The sequence below is a fragment of the Alosa pseudoharengus genome, unplaced genomic scaffold (genome assembly GCF_046254945.1).
Source record: "Alosa pseudoharengus isolate Yale_2024_CS ecotype anadromous, Long Island Sound unplaced genomic scaffold, YU_APseudo_1.1 YU_APseudo_1.1_scf_3, whole genome shotgun sequence".
In the NCBI taxonomy this organism is placed as follows: domain Eukaryota; kingdom Metazoa; phylum Chordata; class Actinopteri; order Clupeiformes; family Clupeidae; genus Alosa; species Alosa pseudoharengus.
Window position 1 is genome coordinate 44,294,447 of NW_027468718.1, and position 6,000 is coordinate 44,300,446.

Below are 6,000 nucleotides of genomic sequence, written 5' to 3' on the forward strand. Positions count from 1 at the left end.
CTCCTTCTCTCTACCTTCACCTCCTTCTCTCTCTCCCTTCACCTTCTTCTCTCTCTACCTTCACCTCCTTCTCTCTACCTTCACCTCCTTCTCTCTCTCCCTTCACCTTCTTCTCTCTCTACCTTCACCTCCTTCTCTCTCTCCCTTCACCTTCTTCTCTCTCTACCTTCACCTCCTTCTCTCTACCTTCACCTCCCCTTCTCTCTATCTTCATCTCTTTTGACTAGTACTCACACTATTGCATTCTCAATCCTTTGTTAGTAGTTTGTATTGTTACCTAAGGTCCCCTCTGCATAGGAATATTTGTTTGACCTTAGGTCTCCTCTGCATAGCTTGAATGCTTATTGTAGCTTATTCCTCGTTTTGTCTGCTTTGGATACAATTATCTGCTAAATGAATATAACTGTAAATACTATGTACTATCACAAATGTAATGCAACCAAAATGCTACATGACAGCCAGAGGATTTGAAATGGGATATTTTAACCATATGCTACATGGCACCCAGAGGATTCAAAATGGGTTATTTCTTTGGGAGAAATAAGTAATACGTGAGGGAAATTGGGTCTCTGCATTTATCCCAATCCGTGAATTAGTGAAACACACAGCATACAGTGAACCCACAGTGAGGTGAAGCACACACTAACCCAGAGCAGTGAGCTGCCTGATACAGCGGCGCTCGGGGAGCAGTGAGGGGTTAGGTGCCTTGCTCAAGGGCACTTCAGCCGTGGATGTGGGTATAGGAGAGCAGGGCCCAACCCATCTTTCCCTGCCCACATCTAGATTTCTAGGCTATAGAAATAGCCCTCCTCTTATCAAATATAAATTAATTTAAGTCTCTATTCTTTCTGCTCCTTATTTCTCCAAAGGTGGGTTTAGGAGAACCAGATGAAATTTCAATAAGAGCAGATTTATTTCTTATCAAGAATAGATCAAGAAAAGACATTTGAGACAATACATTTTCCTTTCGGTAGCTATATGTTTCTACAGGTTTCATAGATTCAGGAAATCTACTGCATGTAATCTGGGAGCATAGGCGTTGATGTGCGTGTGGACCGAAGTATGTGTCCACACCAATGTCAAATGACGACTGAAATGTCCCCACCAATATTCAGGTTGAAACGGAACGGAAAAAAGAGGATGTGGTACACAAAGGGTTAAATAATTTCCCACTTCAGTATCGCCTCCCAAAATACGTCTTTAAGAAAGGTCTGTTTTTGATTGGCTTATAGCTCCCTGTACGGTGTCGATTCGAAGTTTGTGGCACACTTAGCTGCAAATATCTTAGCTCTATAATCTTTGCTCTGCTGTCGATTCGAGGATGTCGGCCAAGAAAAGAAAGGTGGAGGACATATGAGGCTAGGCCTATTTCAAGAAACAAAAAGTGTAAGTCATAATATTATGCACTGTTCAAGGCATATAAATTCCAGAAACTTCATTTTTTGGTAGGCCTACAAATTTAGTTGACAGTGCTAATAATAGCCTATTAAATGGACGTTGGAATTGGTTACTAAGGAAAGGCTTTTAACCAGCACTGCACGTTTGCTGAAATGAATGAAAACGGCAAAAATACGAGGATATCAGTGAAAACAAATACGTTGGGGTATTTTTGGCAGAGTGTCCCCACCAAAGCTCAGACCAAACCTACGCCCAGAAAAGAAAAGAAAATGTAGACTACTTGCATTAACAAATAATATTGTGTTTGTATAATGTAATATGCTATTTTCATTATATAAATACAGGATACAGTATATAATTTAATAATTGGCTGTTTCATCTCACTATTTAGACCCACTGCTCTAGTCATGGATCCCCACAATAAATACCCACCATTGTCATTGAACCATGCTAGCCTTTTACCATTGTCATTGAACCATGCTAGCCTTTTATGTAGACACGGGGTGGCACCATGTGGACGTGTTGTAACATGCATGTATCTTGCACAGGAAATGATGACTGAATGGCTCAATGAAGCTATCAGTAATGGGTTCAGGACATGTACAAGTAACAGCACTCAAAGACTGTCAGGTGAGCCTTAAGGGATCTGTGTGTGTGTGTGTGTGTGTGTGTGTGCATGCTTTAGTAAAGACATAAGAACACGTTGGGTAAAAATACTCATACTCAAATATACTCAATACTCAAATAATCATTTCCACTGGTACACACACACCATAGAATAGAAGTGCATGTTTTATTTTTTATTTGATTTATTTAAGGTTGTTTTGTTTGTTAGGGAGAAAGTAATTCTTCTGATTCTTCCTCTGCTTGGACAAATATTACTGTAGGTCTTGCGCTGTCTCATGACTTTTTAACTTAAACGAACCACAAGCTTATTGATCAACACTAGCATTGGCAAATGCTGAGATAGTGTTTTCTCTCTCGTCAGGGACATGTAGAGACCTAGCACTGTGGTCACACTGCCTGAGCCTGAAAGCAATCAAAGTCATGCAAATCTCATTTTAACTCAGCATGTCAATTATTAATTCAAAATGAGGTGTGAAATTTGATTACACTAGTGCGAAAAGTGGGATGCTGTCAAAATGAGACTTAGTCGCCTCCAGTCCTTATGACTGTGAAATTGTATCCTGAGGGCCTCGTTCAGTTTATGTGTCAGGACTTTCCATTTTTCTCGACAAGGACACAAGGATCCTTCACACAGAAAATGCCACCAATTTTAGGTCAGGTGGATTTTTTAACAAAGACAATGTCACCTTTCCATCTCGGCTGAATAATTAAAATATAATGAGGAAGACATTACATTACAATTGCTGGGCTACAAGAGCCTGTCAAATGAAATCCTCCAGGAAGGGGGATTGGGCATTGTCATCAAATCCATTAACTTTGTGGTAGGCTATATGTTAGCTTTTGATGGGGATTTGTTTAAGGGTGTGTGCAAAGGTTGTAACAGCGATGGGTAACGTCACTTCTGTTGACGTTCAAACAAAACAGAGCTCACTACTCCCTCCCCCTCGTGCAATTGAAACTCTCCTGAACGCGCATCTCGTCGGTTATTGGTTGGAACACCTTATTTTGCCTTTGAGTAGCAATTGTTTTTGTGTGCAGATCTCATAGGCTGCCTACAGACACACGTTTTTCTGACGGCCTGCTTATGGGACAGGCAGCTAGCGGATCGTTGGGAAAGATTAGATGAATGTGATCATTTAAGTTTGGGCCTTTTTTGGGCCTGCAATCGCTGATACAACCTTTAAATCATACTGCAATATGGGTCTAACAAGTGGAATTGTGCAGTATGAGCAGGCTTCACTCTGTCCCTTTTTCGTCTTTTAGAGAGCTGGGTCAAAATTAGAACTGATAAAAAAGCTGCACATTGTAGACAAAGGTATTTAACACCTTTTTTCAGAGTTAAATGCTTTAACACCGTCCTTTTTTCTTTCTAACTGGTGGAAATTATGGCAATGACAGATAAATTAAATCACCCCTCACCTAATGTCCCCCTCCTGCCACCACCTGCCCCTCTGAATGAAGACGCGGATGACATGAAGATGAAGACGAGGAATATGCTCAAAAGATGAGTGGAAAACACTGATAAGTGTGGCGATAATGTGTTTCACTATAAATACCAAAGAAATCACATTATTTGTGCTAAAATGATATAAAACGTAACTTTGATAATAGGATAGGGCAACATAACATTATAAGTTTACTGCTTTTGATGTGTCTTCCGTTCTGAACATCTTAGGGTTTACCTTTTAGTTACTGTACTTAGCCTAACATTTTGCTTAATCAAAGTTGCCCTGAATGACATTAAAATTTGGTACCCATAATAAAACAAGGATATCCCTTTAAATATTTGCATATCTTATTAATTATTCTGAAATAAAACCCCTCTTCATTTTATCTAGAAGAGCCTGAGTAAAGAATCATTTAGTTTTTGATGGCACACTACTGCCCTCTGTTGTACCCTAATTGTGCTCTTCTTTTTTTTTGCTTTAATAAAGACATAAAACAAATATACAAATGAAGACAATACAAAGTGAAACAGTATGGTTACAATTATACAAAATAAAATTACAAGTTGCACAAAACAAAGACAACAATAATAAGTAAATAAATGAAAAGGAAAAACGGGGGGAAAAAAGACAATTAACAAGGGGAATTAACAAGCACATTATTGCAATGTTGTAGCTTTTTTGTTATCCAATCTTTTAACAATTTCAAGAAAGGACTCAAGTTCAGCACTAAATTGTTGTACATTTGGGGTGGCTAAGGCAAATTTTTGCTTGTGTATATAAAACTTTTTCATCAAAATAACAAGATTGCAAATACATTCTAAGCTAGTGTCTTCCTTATTTTCATAGTACATAAAGACTTCTTTTCAAAGAAAATTGAAGATTAGGGTATTTCCCTGAAAACCAGCGGCTCACAATGTCTGCCCATAACTTAGTAGTTATAGGACAACTGTAAAACAAATGTGTCAAAGTTTCGCTATGACCCTTACAAAATGTACATATATCTTCAGTATATATCTTCTTCTACAATATTTAGAAACAAGAAAATGTACTGGATATATTGTGTGCAAGATTTTAAAGTGCACTTCTTTCACTTTATTACTTATGCAGTACTTAAAGGGAGTTAACCAGGACTTACACCAGTTAATAGGTCCAATTATTGCACTGCAGAAGAACTTTCCCCTAGGAGAGATCTTATTTCTTTCCTGAAGCACAACTCGAATATGTTTGCTACTGCACTTCTTGTCAGTAATTGGAACGCCATTTAAAGAAAGTTTAGGGAGAGTAATATCAATTGCATTATAACAAAGATGACTTTTAAGTAGCTGTAACAAGCCAGAAGGGATAGCCTTTGTTACTAACTTATATTGTTTGAAAGGTAGAGGGAAACAATGCTGAGCCATGAATTGTTCGTAAGACAGCACATCCCCTTTGCCATCTAACAAGTCCACAATACGATTGATACCCTTTTCATACCAGTTTTGAAGAAAGATAGATTTGTTCTTGCTGATGATCTTACAGTTATTCCAAAGAAAGACACAATGTGGGGAGAAATTGTGCTCTTCTTCACAACCCTGCAATGCATTGCCTATACTCATCCCAGTGGGCCTATTGAGAATGAGGATACGATGCCAATGATAATAAAACATGAACGTATTCACAAACACAAACAGATGATGTGGAAAAGTGGAGTTCAAAGAATGATCAACTAAAGCCACAATCAATAACTTAGCCCTACTTTTATTCATTATATAGGCTATAGGCTACGGTAGATCTAGCCTAGGCTATTCTTTGCTGGGCTATAGTATTTCTCTCAAGTAGGCCTAGCCTATGTGGGGGTAGGCCTATAGTCTAATTAATTCTAGCACTATCAGGTAACCTTTAGGCTAAACTATTCCGAATATTAATTTCATTGCTGCCTCCTAAAGGCCATTATGCAAAAATAATTTTACAACTGCCATGAAATGATCGAAATCAATGAACGGATGGCAGGCATGCCAAATGAACTGAAAACAGCAGTTCAGAATCAAGAGGGGGTTTTTGCTTATCATCTACATCATTGTAATTGGAGAGTTCCTTCCCTCCATTATCTCCCGTTTTCAACCACAGAAGCCATTTTGGGAATCGATGCCGACAATCGCATGTTCATTAGGGTAATACGAGGCGCACAAAAGACACAGAAATTAATCACCAGTTGCACGCAGTCTATTTCTGGAGGGCCGTCATCTCTTGCTTACCGGCAGCGGCAGGCATGGAGAAGAAAACACCACCGAACAGATATCATTGCGTGTGGAACAATAATCACCCAGTTTCAAATGCCAGAGTTAACCTACACTCTGGCGGGCAGGATCATCGTAATGTCCAAAAGTGGGTTTTAATTGGAGAAAGGAAACATACTCTATTTGAAAAGCACCGCGAGTTACTTTGACTGGTCTAAGCAGATAATTCTGTGTCAGCCAAATAGGCGTATCTTGCTCTACCTGAGGGTCAGGTTAATCTTGCTCCGCTTTATAACGATCTTTGGCTGAGC